This window comes from Perissodus microlepis, chromosome 5, assembly GCF_051167445.1.
Source record: "Perissodus microlepis isolate ML-2025 ecotype Zambia chromosome 5, ASM5116744v1, whole genome shotgun sequence".
Classification (NCBI taxonomy): Eukaryota; Metazoa; Chordata; class Actinopteri; order Cichliformes; family Cichlidae; genus Perissodus; species Perissodus microlepis.
This window is the reverse complement of record NC_140465.1, coordinates 12,893,356-12,910,132: the sequence shown is the minus strand read 5'-3', so window position 1 is coordinate 12,910,132 and position 16,777 is coordinate 12,893,356. Positions and strand designations below refer to the sequence as shown.

Sequence of the window (16,777 nt, the reverse complement as noted above, 5' to 3'; positions counted from 1 at the left end):
GGAAATCCAGAAATCCAGATAATTAACAGTGTACGAACATAATAGTTCATAATTACAATTCAATTAAAAACGTGAAAAAATAGTTTTGCACGTGTGGAAGCTAAGCTTGGCCAAATTATGAATGTAATGTAAAGGTCTCCCCAGCCTTCACATTATAAAGCAGTGGAAGCCCTCTATGGGTTTGTTTGGGTACTGCAGCATCAGCAGGGACAGCGGCGGCAGAGCGCCTCCTCCCTCTCTCCCTCCCTCCTACTCCTGGAGCCGGAGCTGCATTCCTCTCCTCTCCGCTCCATTCACACGCAGGGAGCCGCCGGAGAGAGAGCAGACCCGCTCTGTGACCAGTGTGGAAATGTCCACAAGTTTTGGAATTTAAAACCATGGCGAGGATATCTACCCGAAGGATCACTTGAACCCGTAAGTACCGCGAAAACTCTGGAGCAGGGCTCTTTTCGCGTGGAAGGAGCAGTTTTTGGTGGAAATATTGCGCTTACATTCCCCCCTTCTGTATTGACACCGTGTGGTGAGTTTGGGGTTGTGTTTCGTCTCTTTTCCCAACGTCTTCCCAGCTCGCGCCGTGTGGTTTCTCCACGAGTTTGCCGGGGAGAAAGGTGGAGGCTTGTGGCTCCGACCAAAGGCAGCCGTGGAAAGCCGTGCGGACGGAGGACCTGTAGAGAGATATCTACTTATTTAGGTGTGCGCTGGTGTGTGTAGACTTGCGTTTCTGTGTTGCGCTGTGTTGAATGTGCGCCCCGGTGTGACCACCAGCCGGATTGGAAACACAGAAGCGCACACACAGACACACACAAACTGTTAAAACTGCGGATATTTTGAGCTCGCGCGCCGCTTTAGCTAACTCAATTACTGCGAGCATTTTTTTTCTCTTTAATTGCCTCGCGCTGAACACCTGGTGCTTTGAGAGAAAAAAGGGGATGGTTGCGGTTTTTTTTTTTTTTAAGTATCCGCGGGTTTTGGTGCAGTGTGTTGAGTTTTTCTCTGCTTGAAGCACGGCTGTTGAATTAAAAATAAGAGTTTTTGGGAGAATGGGAAAAGGAGGAGGGGGGGAAAGCAAACTACCGGCACCGGGCTAACGCGGACCAGCTCGCAGCCTAATCTGGCTCAGAGTGCGCCGGGCGGTTGCATTGCCTCGGAGGAGGAATGCCACCACCATACATAATTACAGGTATTCAAGGAGCTGACACTCACTGTCGCCTGGGTAAATAATCGGGGGGAGTCTGAAGAGTCTGCCTGGCCTTAAACATTTTTTATTATTATTTTTTAAATGTTATTTATTTATTTATTGCTTTTTATGTTTATTTGACTGCCCCGGCTTTAATAAATGGATCTAAGGGAGGAGTTGTGTTAGATTTCTCTAGGGAACAAGGTAGTACGCCCCCCCCCCCCCTTCTAAAAAATAAACAAATAAATAAAGCGATTCCCGTATTAGCTTTGAAATAATTAGAAATTGTATGTCGGCGTGATGTGATTGGGCCATTAATCTGCAAACCAGTTTGAGGCAATTTGCGAGCTTTGTTATTCGACGGCAATTGAATTCCTCTCTTCTGAGCAGGGATGGAGTGGTGAGGGCTGTCTGTGGGTGTGTTTGAGTGCGCATCGGTTGTCAGCTATTGAAAATGCTCTCATTGCTCTATTGGATTCTCCTCAGTTCTATTTTTTAATCAAATCCTGGTTAACCAAATTAGTCTACCCACCCCGACCCCCGCACGCAGCGTGAATTCATTTGGAGCCCGTTTTAAACATGCATTCATGAATCATATTAGATGAGTAAAGGCTTAGAGATAATTTGAACCTTTTTTTTCGGGGTGGTGGGGTGCAAGACTGGGGGTTAATGAGAAAAGTCACATCTGTGTTTCTTAAATATTTGCGCGTGGGTGTATCATCTGCACATCGTGGCACCCGTCGGACGATTTTACTACATGTGGCACCCCTTGAGCACCCCCTGGAATAGAAAGAGGCGGTTTGTGTGTGATGATGGCATAATTCTGTATTAGAGGTGACTTGACCCTGTTTGGCCTGAGATCAGTGAAGCAACAGTTTGTTATTGACAGTTCAATGAAATGACATGCATTCACATGTAAATACTGTGGGATTTCAACCATGACATGAGTGTTTGTTTAAGAGGTGGTGCCTAGACACAAGGCTTTAAATCACTTAACCACAGGACCAGGGACATCTCACCAGCTGCACAACACAAGCATACTGAACATGTCAAAATCAAAACTGGCATTATTCACACCAGCGTGTGACTGACAGAGAAGAACCAAAGCCAACATTGACTTTTTTTGTGTGCAGACAATGACCTTTTTCCTATTTAGCAGCGACGGGGCTTGAAATGACAAAAAGCTCAGTGTAGTTCTCCTAGTGACAAAAAAAATCTTCAAGTGATTATGGATATAATAATATGCTCATGATTACACGTGTGCATGTTTAGACATGCCCAAACAACTGCCTGTTTTGACCCTAATCTATGAGAAATGGGAGGATCTCACCTACGTGATTGTTTCTTTGTTGTTTCAAAAAGTCCCACTAGTCCAAATGTCACCTTGTACGGCATTAACATGAAAGCTGGCAAGCCAGCCAGAAAATTACAAGCAATTTGCCTCAATCTTCCCTAATTATGATACAGATCTGCCCCACAATAGAGCAGCAGTGTCGTGAATTTTCAAAGTCTGCCCTGTCCAGTCTGCCTGCTGCCGTTTGCCGCTGTGAAGAGTAAATCTGTGATGTCCAAACTTTGGAATTCGAGCTGACATGTGCTCTTTGCACCCCTCTGGTCCGGCCTTTGTGTGGCTCCCCCCACGTCGCATTCCTCTGGACGTTTTAGTGAGCGGCATATTTAAGGTCTAATTAGATTGTAGATGGATGACGAAGCAGAGGGGTTGCGCTAAAGTGAGGACTGAATTGCATCTCGGCATGCTGTAAGACTGAGCTTGATATATTTTTGCTTTACTGCTTATATTGATAGAGGATTTTAGAAAAGGAAATAAAAACAAGGATTTGAAATAAATTCCTGCAGACACACATGGGACTTTCTCAGCTGGAGTGGAAAAACTACTTCACTGGGTTAAGGAAATTGTTTATATATGGGAAAGGACTTCCACAGTGTAACTGTATTCTTGAGGGTATGCTGCACTATGATTCATGGCTTTCATGCAGTGGGCAGATATATGCACTGTGTTTGCACTCACAGTTTGTAGTCTGTGCGTTGCTACACTGCAGAATCCAGGTCCTTTTCCGGTGTTCCTCAATGTTTGACCAGTGTAACATCCTCAACTTTTAGGCATTTCCTCCTCTCTGCCTCCACTTTTCTGCTGCTCTTCCTGGCTCCAGCCTCATGCTGCCACTCAGACTTCCTTTCCTAGTCCGTTCTTGCCACCGACACCCCCCAAATCGAACACTTTCCCTCCTCTCCAGCAAAGTTACACCTTGTCAGGTTGCATGCCGATTCTCCTCTCCTCTGGTCTCCCTTTTCCTCCTCCTCCTAGAGAGAGACTGTGGACTAGCAGGCCAGGCCAGGCTTCTCTGTCTGTTTCACAACTGGCTCCTCACTATGTTTCATTTACGAGATGGCTAGTCTTCATTGTTTGCCAGTGCCTGTCCATTGATGCCCCTTTGGCTCAGTGAAGACGCGTTTACTACTAACTGAAACGGGATCCCCTCTTGAACTGAAACAGTGGTTATGTCAGAGAGTGTCACGTACACAGTAGTGTTAACTCTGCCCCACCCCCCCATGTGTGACTGAGGGCTTTTTTGGCTCAGCGATGTTGTAATGCAATATCTGTTTTCATATCACAGCCGGTGGAGATGGCATGTTTTTATTACATGAGTTTTCATTTGTGTCAGTCTTGCTAAAGAGGTTAAGCAGAGAGGTATTTTGCCTGCTGGGTTCTGTTAAACTAGTGTTTATTTTATGTATTTATTTATTTATTAAATTCGTTGCACATCTTGATCTTTTCTTCCTTCTTTGCTTCCGTCACGTCCTGCCCAGCCTCTCCATCGGTCACTTCCCTATATCTCTTTCTGAGGCTTTCCCTTCCTGTCTTTCCATCAGTATTTTACTTAGGCTCTCCAGGGTTTCTGTGATGCCCTGAGGTGAGGAGCCACTCAGCAGCAGCAATATTAAAAAGCACGAAAGAGGGTCCAGCGGTAGGGCTCTACCCGAAGGCCGTGCTGTGCACACACACACACACACACACACACACACTCACAGCTCTCATGGTGCTAACACCTATCCAGCCGACAAGCCTTAATATGAAATAAATTCACTCGCCAATACCTGGCGGGCCTGTCTTGACTGACTGCTCAAATAGGAATGACCTCCATTTGGCCCAAATAAGAAGCTGGGATTGAGAGTCAGTGGGCGGTGTTGAACTACAAAGTGCTGGTGCATTACGAATCATATCAAGAGGTGAGTTTGCAGGTGAGCCGGCAGCATAAACCCTCATCAGTGCCAATCAGAGGCAAATTTAAAGGTAGACTGAGCTATCTGCAAGCTTCATCAAAGTTTTTGCAAAAAAAAAGGGGTGTGGGAGGGGAGGGGAGGGGGGTGATCAGGTCTGACAGCTTTATTTTGGTCTCGGGGAAACTGGCTGAACTAGAAAGGATGCATAAAGTGAGTGGTTGTGGTATATAAATGAAGGCTCGGGCTGTAGTGTTTGATGCTCTGACCATTAAAAAACCCCAAAATCCTTGTTGCATGCCTTACTATAGTATAGCTGATTCAATATGACCACTGTGAGCAGAGCAGAAATGTCTGCAGTCTGAAAATGGCTTTTTTCTTTCTTTGAGGAAGGCAGCTTTAGTTTCTCCGCCGTGCTCATCCAAGTGAACTGTCTGTTATGTATAATTAATTTTCTCCTCTCTCCCAGTTTATTTTTATCGCTCACTTTTAACCGTTTCTTCAAAGGACCCCTCCCCCGCTTCTGTCTTCCTCAGTGCCTGCTGAAAGTGACAGCTGCTCGGGTACAGGGACGCTTTTTGAAGCAGGCACTGAAAAGGCCACTCACTCAAGACAACTCGGAATAGAAAAATCTCTGCTGTTCTGACAGTATCAAAACCACTCCTGCTAATCTGGCTGCAAATTGAAAGAAGCTCCAGTGTTAGTCTGTGCTGCATGTTGGGGAACAGAGTTTACATGGCCCCCTTTTTTGTTCAAAGATTTGTTGGTTGGGGGGAGGGACAAGACTGACTTAAGTAGGGCAAGAAGAAATTTTGTCGTTCACTGTTATGTGCATACTCGCATTTCTCGAGGACAATACTGCGACGAGTTTATTTTCAAAAAAAGTCAAATTGACAATCCCTCATTTCATTTGTGGGAAAGACTCATCCCAACCAAAGCGAACCAGTGTCATTGGCTGTATTTGACCCTTGACCCCCAGCATGTCGCTACTTGGATTGCGTTACAGTCATTCCGAAGGTCCCAGCAATGCAGAATTAAGCTCGTTCCACTTCTGACCTAGTGGCCTTGTCTAGAATCCCACTACACCTGCAGCTAGTGGGCACAACCTCAGCATATGAGGCTTCCTACCTGGCAGGCTAATGCTCTTGTCAGCAGTCTGTCTTCCCCCATCAGACACTGACTCAGACGGGCAGCTTGGGTCTGATTGTTGCAGACGGACCAAAAAAAGGAAAAGAAAAAAGGTTTCTCTTGTTGCTTTTTCGCTTATGAAAAGAGAGCGAGTCTGGTATTGATCTGGAAATCATCATTCCTTCCTGTAATACATGTCATCTATATTGTTTAATAATTTTATTGATGAGGTGTGCATCTGACAGGTTGAGTTGCACTTAATATTTTTCTGGCTTAGCATCTGTAAAGTGAGGCTTCATAGAATCATAGTTATTGTTACTTAATGTGAATCTCAATTGTTTTTCTTTTTCTTTTATGAACAGTATGTTAGAACTGAGAATTAAGTCACAGACATAGAGGGTATCCCACATACCCCTAGTGTCTGCCTTCCTAAATTTACTCTTAGCAGGAACAACCAATTTCCCTAGTTTATAGGGCAAAATTCTAACCTTTGAATGGCTTCTATCTGGAGCCTGTCAGTATAACTGGCAGAAATTGTGTCTTGCGGATGCTGAGATAGTCTGTTTAGATGAGGGAGCCTACTGGTTGTTTACTGTGCTCACTAGAGTCTGTCTGCCTCTTCAGGCATGTTTGGCTTGTTAATGAGAACCACTGTGTGAGAGAGGAGGCAGTGCACTGTGGGTGTGTGCCTGTGCATGTATTTGCATTGAGATAAGCAGTGCATCATTGATGTGCACACTGTATAGAGGATGCTATCTTAACATATTTGTGCACGTGAGAGTGGAAAGACCTCAGGTTTAATGTAAGGTAACTCTCCACTGTGGTGAATGAGATGAAATGGTGAAGAGTTTTCACTGGCATGTAGTTATTGAATGTTTTGATTAATGTAATGGTGCAGTAACTCATAATTGCGTACTTCTTTTTCATCCATCTCAGTCATAGTATCTGCTGTGTCGTTATTGCTGTCTTGCATCCTTCCACTTGCTTAACACACACACACCCCTCCTGGTTTCTGTTGTGTTTACCAAGGGGAATCTTAAATAATTCAAATGGTCTGTACTCCCCAGCCATGTAAATAAGACCTAATAGAAGGAAGGCTTTTGAAAAGAGCCACATGGCTGTGGGCTAGCCTGTAAATCAGCTAGATGCCTGTCTGGGCTCTTTATTGTGTCTGTGTTGGGACTAGCAGTAACCTCCATGTTAGCGGAAGGAAGGACAACTCATTCCACAGAGGTCAGCAGTTTGGTGACTGTGCCCCCGAGGCAGTGGTGGGCATTGAAGAAATGTGTGCATATCCATGTAGGACACAGGTAGATGTACCCTCTCTCTAGTCCCTTAGTTGCGTTCTGGTTCAGGTTTGTATGACACACACAGACACGCATGCTATGCCTCATAAACCATACACTCTGATGTCAGCACCTGCATGTGTGTTTACCAGATGGAGATAAGTGCTCATTTATTCATTTTGTTTACCAGTAATTTTTTCCCCTGAGTGCTTGGCACTCATTAGATGTCGGCTGGTGCTTTTGGCTAGCTTGGTGTGTGTGTGTGTGTGTGTGTGTGTGTGTGTGTGTGTGTGTGTGTGTGTGTGTGTGTGGAGAGGGCAGACTCTTTGCAGAAAACCAGTCAATCATGGGGACAGAGAAAAAAAGAAAAAACATTTTGCTCTTTCAACATAACAGAAAAAGCAGTTAGCCTTCTTAAATCCGCTATGCTATCCCACTTCAGCTGCAAAAAGAAGGGTAGGTTTTGAGTAGCTTTAGCCTAAATCACTTTGGAGCGCTTCCCAGCTTCTCACCTCCCCACGTTTAACTCCCAGTAGCCAATTTTCTAAAACAGGGCCAACTGGGACCTGTCAGGTTTTGGGACAAGCTCAATTTTTTTAAGCTATGGTTAAAAGCAGTATTGCTTCTCTTGAAACTCTAGCCCAGATGAAAAATGATTTCTGTTAAAACAGCACTCCAAAAGAACCACTGAAATTCTTTTTAAAAGAAAACTGGAACATAAATAAAAGTGCAAACCTTTTACAGTAAATAGCCCTGTTTGTAGTTGAAACCAGGCCACTTACTCCACACTCCTAATCACAATGTTATGTGTCTGTCTAAGAAATGGTTTCCTGGTATTCATGTCCCTGTGCTTATGGTGAAGTTGACTTGTCACAATGTAGCCTGAAACTCCTCTTAAAATGGTGCAGAAGCAGCATAGAATATCCTACACCTCCTCCTTCTTCACTCCTTTTTCATTTCCACAGCCTCTTTGTCAGCTTTCTTTGTACCCTTCACAAAGGGTTAAAGAGGGAGAAGTGATGAGTAGCCCACTGAGTCTGGCCTCTATTGTATGTTGGGATTGTGCCACTGCATAGCATGTCGACTATAGACACATGTACATGGGACTTTTCTGATTTCACAGGGACTACGGTTACCCCGTAATACGACGCTCACCTGCTGCAGAGTTATGCAGATATGAGACACGTGTATTTTATGAGCTCACTCAGTGGAAAAATGTTGTTTTCATATTTTTCTTTTGCATAGTATTTTTCACTTTTGAACTATGCTGTACTCGAAGCTTGATGCACACTGTGCACCTTAGATCACCTTCCTAGCATTTAACAGCTTCAGAGGAAAGTTTTCGGGATGCTGCAGAAATGCTTTGTTTTGCTTCTCTTCTGTCATTGGACCCATGTGCTTGAGGACTATAAAATCTCATTCCCCTCTCTTTTCTACCTTACATACCTTGTTAAGGAGAAAACCACAGACAGCATGGTGTGCAGAACACTGGTGACTGCTCAGTCCAATTCTTTTAGCAGACCTGTGTTGCCTCCATGTAACAACGGCACAAATCCTGGGGGTTCTTTTAAGTTGTCTCTCCGTCCTCGACCACCTGCAGAGAAAAAGCAAACCGACAGGGGCACACTGGGAATAAGTGCTCCAGGCCAGACAATGGCGGACCGCCGGGAAGGGGGTGGGGTGCAGGTTGTAGCCAGAAATAGAAGAAGAGCAGGAGGAGGCGCAGGGCTCCAAACTTTGAGGAGGGGTGGGAAAAGGGAGGTCAAATGTTACAATGATCCGTACTTTGAAGGTGGAGTAGAGCTATGGAGGTTTTATTGCCAGTGCTCTGTTGTTGCTTTTTGGCCATTCTGGGGTGAACCTCTGGGCTGCTACTGCATTATGGGGAGGGGCATGTAGATGGGTCTGGATGTGAGCAACACATTGCTATCCCATGATGTCTTCAGTTGCGCTTGGTCACCTCTGACCTCTTCTTCCAGCAGTTGTCGCATTGGTCAGCAGCTTGCCTGCCCCCACATAAAGAGGCGTAGAGTAGCAAGGAACATCTTTGCTTCAGTGAGTCTGTTTTTTTTTCAGCTTCTAGATTTTCTAGGCTGGATAATGAAGCAGAGCATGTGACGAAACAGCCAGCAAACACGAAGGAATGCATCAGCGATACCATTCAGCACTGCGTTTCAAATGAAATGGGGTGTGGAGCTTGTGCCTGGTGATGTGCTTGAGCTGGGAGGAGTTGCTTCCTTTCACTCAGTCTTTTCTCTCGAGACTGTCCTCCCTCTGCCTCACCAAGATTTCCTTGGTTTCCATTGCATGTGAAGGAATGCGGCTGTTCTGGTTGATCAGCTCAGCTCTTCATTGTTTTCAGAGTGTGACCTCGTTTGGTTCTCGGGATCAGCTTGACATGGCCTCTGGTGCACTTGCAGACGTACTCTGCGTGTCCTCTGACACATGACAAATCGTATTTGTCTAACTGGCACTTCAGGCAATACCAAATGTTAGCTCAAAAACAATGGAATGACCAATAACCAAAACCAGTGGTTACATTTAGACTGGACATGTCTGAAATTTGTAGCTTTTTCCAAACCCAAGTTATCATCAAGTTGGAGCATCTTTTAGTCACTGGCACACATCTCATGAAGACATTTTAAGGAACAAGCTGTTTTTAGTTTTTCTTTCTTTCTGTTTTTTCAGTTAGACACACCTCATTCTCCCCTCAACAATCACTACCGCAGTGAAACTTGGCCACAGCACACACATTTTCAAAAGTAACCCATCTCCCAGTCTGCTTGTAGCTGCATCAACATAAAAGTGTTTAGATTTGTGAAAGGGCGGGATATTAAGAATCTAAACAAAACGACGCCAGAGCCTGCACCTCGGCCAGAAAGAGCTGAGGGAAAAGAATAAGACAGCCGAGGAATAAGGGAGGGAACTTGGCAGCGCTAACTAACTCGGAACAGCAACGAGACAGCTCGCACCGAAAAATACTAAATAATATTGCTGCAGTGAGCAGCTTTTGTATTCAAAGCAGGGCAAGGAAGAGAAGAGAGTGGTGGGAAAGAAGGAAGACAAAAAATAGAGAGGAGCTGATTCAAACTTTAATTAAAGTCTGAACACAGCACTGGAACAGCTGCTGTTGCTTGTGCCACCCCACCACACTGGCTTTGCGGCTTTTTTTTCTCTTCTTTTTTCTATTCGGAAGCCAAACAGATGTTATGAGGGGGTGGTGACTTTATCGGACGAAAGGGTTTGTTTTCAGGGAAGAGGAGGAAATTAAACTCTCCCACTGTTAGAACAGTGCTTTTAGTAAATCATTGTGGACACTGTGCACAGCAGTGGTAACTATGACCGTCTGATATCTTATCTCACGCATTATATTATTGTCCTTTCAGACGAGCGTTAAACTGACTTTTAAATGAAGAAAATTTTGTATTTAGAAAGTGTCATGTTCGATTTTCTTTCTTTTTTGTTTAAAGGTGATTGTGGCAGTTTATTGTCATATAGACATTATTATGTCTGTCACGTCATCCGCTGAATTTGCCAGCTATATTCAGCGGAGCCATATGTTAAACTTTCAGGTGCTATTCACACCAGCCATCACTGTGTAGAGTATCAGCCCGCCCCCCACCCCGTGTGATCCAGATGTCTGTCATCATCAGTGTGGTAAAATCCCATTTGGTTGGGCTCGCTCACCTCCCTTATCGGCGTCTGTCTCTCTATCTCGCTCCCTCTTTCTCTTTCTGTCACTCTTCTATGGAGGACGTGATGAAAATGGCTGTTTAATCATGCAGAGAGGTCAACCAATCAAAGGGCCTGGGCCGGGTGATTTAAAGGCCTATTCAGAGCACAGCTGGAGGGAGAGAGAAAGGGAGGGTGAGAGGAAGAACGAGAGAGCTACAGAGAGAGAGATGGGCTGGGGTTTGATTGCTGTATGCCACAGGCCAGCTCTCATCCACTTACCTCTGGTCTCATTTTACTAATAATTGTCCCTGATAGATTGATGTTATAGACAGGAGATTAGTGAGTGGAGTAGGTAGAGGGCAGATAGGCAAAAAGATGCCGCAATGGCAAGCCGACCTGTTTGTTAGGAGAGTCGCGTACACGCCAAACAGCAGAGGAGACCCCTGTTTTCCTCCAATTAACGGCTTCCACTCTTGCTGCCGAGCGTACCCGTTTCACACAGATACACAGTTTGAAGACGAGGCAGTTCTCACCTGAATGTCCATGGGTGAGAGTGACAGATGGTTGGGAGGAGCAGGGGAAGTGAAGACAGACAGAAGTGTTGATTGTGTCCTGTCTTTAAGCCTCGTTTCCACACTCACGCCCTCAACTGCCCCGGTATCAAGTTTATGGTACAGGTAGTGATATGCACGGTTAATTCATGCTTCGCCATTTACTGTAGACATCCATCATTGCTGTCCACAGAAGATACATTAAAGCTAAACATATTTTTTCTTTTAGGAGTTTAACAACATGAAATTTAATACCGTTAAAGTACAGTAAGCCTCCTGTAGTGTAACCTTTTGCCTGCCCAGCACAAGAATCTTGTGTGTGTTTGTGTTCACAGTGGATTCACAAAGAAAGATTGAAAGGAATTTCCCCTGGTCCTGACAGGGGTATTGCCTGATCAACTTTATTGAATCAAGAGTATTGACTTCAGCTTCTGTTCTCATGTCATCCTGACATGACAATTTTCCACAAGGTGTCCGGTGAAGCTAAATGTTTCAAAAGGACGTCAGTCACTCCTGCCCTGTTTTAATGCTTGTCTCCCTTCAGTGTGCTCACTTGTGTCTTTCACTTTTATTTTATTTTTTGTTTCCAGTGAGTTGAGGACTGCTGAGCTGGTCAGTAGGCTCACATTAACTTTATTATGTGTCTAATTATACAGAGCTGATATTTGGCTGCTTCCACTGCAGTTAAATTAACAACCTGCTAAGTAAATTTTTGTTTTGGGTTCAGTTTGTGTGCTCTGATGCATGATGCTGTCTGCTTCTGCTTTGAAAGTTTCCAAACACTGCACAACTCAGTGCTGCAAAGACACAAATGAGAGCTACAGCGGCCCCAGTTCTTTTTCTAGTTCTTTGCAAAGTAGCAAAAATATACAGTAATAGGATGATATCTGCTCTCTCGACACGCAAGTTGTCAGAGAGAAAGAATGTAAAGAGAAAATAATGAGAAGTGTTGACATGACTCTTTAAATCATGCTTTGGTGGTGAATGTACAAAACTATGGTGCAACCTGCACGTGACATATGGTTCTGCAGAAATGTGACTGTGTCATGCGACACAGATAAGAACAGCTGTGGTTTGTGCCATGTAGGTCAGTAACGTATGTCAATGCAAGGGATTAAAGATGTTTCAGCATGTCAGAATACCATACTAAAACACAGTATTCCACCAATGCAATTCTTTCAGAGCTTCATCGCACTTTGTTTAATGAGGGCAGATTCACCAGATCCCAGATATATAAGTTTAGCATCTATAGACCTAAGAATGCATTCAATGTAGGGAATCCACAAGGCGAACTGCCAAGTATAAATCAAATTTGAGTTCTTCACTTGCATTAGTACTAGAATGTCTGATGAGAGGCTGATGAAGCAGCGCTCTCGACACTCCAGTACTCAAATCAAGAATCGATTAATCACAGTGCGTAAAATGTCAGAAATGGTTGATCGAAGTGATAATTTTCTGGAGCCCAAGGTTGAAAGCAGTGGTTGGTTGCTTCATCTTAAACCGCTGTTTGAAAAAGATCCTAAATTTAGTGTGACACCAAATGGGCAGATGCAGAAAGTAATTTCATTTGAAAAAGCTGGAGTCTGTCCATTGGCCACTCAGCTGTGATTTAGAGCTTCCTTTTCTTTATTGTCTTCTGTGGAATCTCTTAAGGACAGAGAAGGTTTGGGGACAAGTTTTCACATCTGCATCGCAGCTGCAATGTTGGGCTGCAGGGATTTTGTTACTCCGTGCTCACAGTGTCTCTGCTTGTGTTTCTGATATAGCCAATGAGTTAGTATTTGTGGAGTACCACTCCAGCAGATAGGTGGCCTCTTGCTCTCTTTCTTTCTCTCTCTTATTCTCTCCCTCTTTTTCTCTCCTTCACACACTCTCTCTCTCCCTCTCCCTCCCTTCCCTTCTCTATGACCTTGCGTTGGCGTGTGCTGATGAGCGCTGAGTGGATACACTCATGAGTGGTGTGTGTGGATGCGTGTGAGGGGCTAGAGAAACTGTAGGAGCTCCATTTGTTGTGTAAATGCAAGCCGCTAATTGACTGCCGGGCACGCAGCCTCTCCTTCAGAGGCTGAACCCTGCCCTCCGTCGGGACCCGGGGATCCTGCCAGGGGAATGTTTGCCCCCTCTCTCTCTCTCACACACACACACACACACACACACACACACACACACACACACACACATCCGCACACGCTCCCAACAGCCTCCCTTTCTCTCTTTTCCTCTGCTGGAGCAGGCCTGGCACTGGGCCAGAGTGAGGATGGGCACAGCGCAGGCCTCTCTGTTCTCTTGCTGTCTGTCTCTGTCGAGCTCTCTTAATGAAAATATACACTCCATTTTCACATAATAACATGCGCTGTTTTTGAGCACACTCCTTATTATTTCTATTTTTTAAATAGTCAACCGTCTCCTTATATCATATGATACTAGCTACATTTGATATTTGTTTTTTCAAAGAAGCAGAATATGGGAAATCTTTATGAATAGGTAAAGTCTCACTGGCATTAGTTACACAGACTTAATGCCACAGGAAGATGAAGAAATTCTCACTACGCTATGCTTTAATTTAAGGCTTAGATTTTCTTTTGTTGCTCAATTAGGGCTGAAACCACTGGTCACGGTAGCCATATCAGTGTTAGCCTCAGTGGTAAGCCGGTATGAGACATCTAGCCCAACTGCTGGCTGGCTAGCAGCCCAGATGTGACTTACCCCCCCCCCCACACACACACACACACACACGCAGAGGTTTCTGTGTAGCGCTGGCTGAATTTATAGCCTATAGGTTCAGGTCATTCTCTTTTTACCTCTGTCCTCATGTTTTTTTTTTGTTTTTTTTTGTGCCTGTCCCAGTCTATGTAGATGCATTTTTGTACATCCACATAGACTTTATTCAGCTAAAAATACTGAACTATGCCAGTGGTATTTTGTTGCTTACCAGAGTTTTTTGCGCTTAAAGGATTTTCAGTGCTACACATATGCTTCATGTTTTTAGTGAATTGGCTTTCTGCTGCTGTTCCCATGTGTCCACAAGTCTCTAAATATCTGAAGCTAGAAAGTTGTCCCGTACACTAGCTTATTTCTGGTTGCAGTTCCTACATAATGACACAAGAATAGTTTGAGGTGTGTGTTGGAGAGTGCCCTTGTACCTAATGTTAGACATTCAGTGCTTGGTATATGTAAAGGGATGTGTGCTGGAACCCAGGCAGGAAGCCAGATTGTTAAAAAATTACAATGCTAAAATGGAAAAAATGCATGCTTACGCACACAGACAGAACAGAAAGACCTTCCATATTCAGGTTTTCCCACCTTAGTCCATTGTTGTGTAGCGGTAAACATTTAGGAACACAGAGAGGAAAAGACAAACAATAACCTGACACACTCTCCCATAACACTCTGTTTAGACTGCAAACACAAAAGACTAAGTGAGTGTGTATTTGTGTGTACACACACCAAGCTGCAGTCCCTAGAAAAAAATAAATAAATAAAAGGCGAAGTGCAGTGCAGGGCCCTGTGACTAAAAATGGGACATTGCTGAATTTACGCCATTAACATCCACATGAAAGCATTCAAATGTCAAGAATGTGACTTTCTATTCCTGGTAATTCAGAAATGCTTAGAATGCAGTAAATTGGCAGCACGAGCTAAATGAAGTCAGTCCAGTCGGTAACCTCAGTTTAATGCTCGTCCATGTTCAGTTTGTTTGATGTGATCTTCACACCCCAGCATTTGATAACGGTATTCGTGAGAGAGACACTTGACTTTAAAAACAGGCCTGTGCTTAAATGTGTTATTTTAGGCTTATTTATTTTGGTGACTGTGAATTACACACAAAGAGACAAAAGGAAGGATTTCACATCAAGCTTAACCACTTGTGCTCTAGAGACATCAACAATAGGATTAGCTGGCCTGCTAAATAACCAAGGCCCAGGCCCAAGCCTATTATACTGCCACAAGGTCTTTTTTTTTTAAATGTTTGTTAATATAGTCACCTGTTATTCCCGTATAATGAGTTGCTTTTGCACAAACCACTTTACTGACAGCAACTGAAATATGTTCATGTTTCTTAGGACACATTATGGCACTTTGGGGTTTTTTGTTTTGCTAGAAGTGACTGATAAATCCGCCTTGGTCACATATTTGATTAAATGCCTGCACTTTGCAGAGAGTGTATTGTGCCACAAAGGGTATATCTCAGACTTTCTGAGAGATTTCTTATTTTTGTTTACATTTTAGGACATGATGAATTGAGTCAGTGGTGCTGTTAGTCACAGTGTTGCCCAACAAGTTTGAATCGGGAGAACAAGAATTTCTAGTTTTTAAAAGTGTGAACAAAAGCGGACAGGAAGATTATTTCACTGTCTAGGAAGTTTCTCACCATTTACAGCAAATGTATCTCTTGTTTTAATCCCCACTATAATCTCCACCTTTGATCTGCGAACATATAAACTGCTAATAAAACGTACTGAAGCACAAAGACTGTGTGTAAAAGTGAAAGAGAGAAATGATACAGTGGCTGGCAGATTTAATGATGAAATAAAAAGAGGAAGTAAATCTAAAATATGCACTAAGCACAAGAAAAAAGTAAACAGTAGTGGGAAAAAGTTGTAGAGGAAGGGAAAGAGCAAATTGTGCTTCCTCCCTTCTAGCTATATTAGTAGCACTGTAGCCAGACAGTGTTGAATCTGAGTCAGCAAGAGCTGAACTGGGGCCCTACCCTATAGCCCCAGGGTTGCTAGTAACAGACACACACACACACACACACACACGCGCAGACTCACTCAGGCACACACGCAGACTCACTCAGGCACAGTGTCAGACCTGTCGCCCTATTCTCCTCAGCCCTCCAGCTCTAGCCCTAACTATAGCTGTTCAGCCAACCACTCTTAATTAGTAGCTGCTGCTGCCGCCTGCCCTGCCCCGGCGCCACTGTGGTGAAGCCCCAGCCCCACATCTGTGTGCATGTGTATGTGTGTGGTGGGTTTCAGTACGTGTTTACTCTGTACATCAGCTGCATGTCCTCTTAGCAGCGTGCGTTCCTCCTTTGTGATATTGCAGGTGGAACAGGAAGCGCTGCACAGAGAATACTTAATGCTGTATTTGCTCAGCAGACAATGTGGTTATGTGCATGATATTGTTTCGCCACATGCTTGTCTCTAAAGTCTTTTTAAACGATTCATTCAACTCATGTTGGTACACAAGGGAGCTGCTTCAGAAAAACAGTCATCAGAGGAAAACTCAAATTCTTTCTTAGTAATGCTTCTCAGAGATCACAAGTGCAGAAGAGTAGGTGTGCTTTGAGAGCCTAAAGAGTCTCAGACTGTCAGGAAAATCTATATTTCCCCCATTTTCAATGTTGTGGGAGCTCAGTAGCTGTAACTGCTCAGTGCACATTTTGAGAGATGGGTGTAGAATCTTGTTTCACTAGTGTCCTTGCTGAGGTTTATGCCTGTCAAGAGACAGCCAAGTGTGTGTGTATGCTGTGTGTATTTACTGCTTCAATACGTGTCTGTACTTAAACAACCACAGGAGACAAAAGGCACACTTAAACAGAGAATCTGCTATACTGCAGTTAAAAAGACTGGACTGCATAGCACTATAGACGCTGCACTCTCCCTGTCCATGTTCTCAAACACCTTCACCCTCCCTCTTCCTCATGTGCCCTGTCAAATTCATGATATGAAGTGACACAGAAGGTCTCATCTAAGCTGTGGATCAGACTGACA

At 44.1% G+C, this 16,777-nt stretch overlaps 1 protein-coding gene across 4 annotated transcripts in view; it reads left to right on the top strand.

Annotated features, from left to right (window-relative positions):
- The first annotated feature begins 278 nt into the window (after positions 1–278).
- The window catches only part of plxna1b (plexin A1b), a 181,244-nt gene continuing 164,745 nt past the window's right edge, over positions 279–16,777 (top strand). For all 4 annotated transcript variants that reach the window (XM_084927943.1, XM_084927941.1, XM_084927942.1 and 1 more), the window contains exon 1: positions 279–414. The gene's annotated coding sequence lies outside the window, so the exon portion shown is untranslated. The remainder of the gene's footprint in view (positions 415–16,777) is intronic.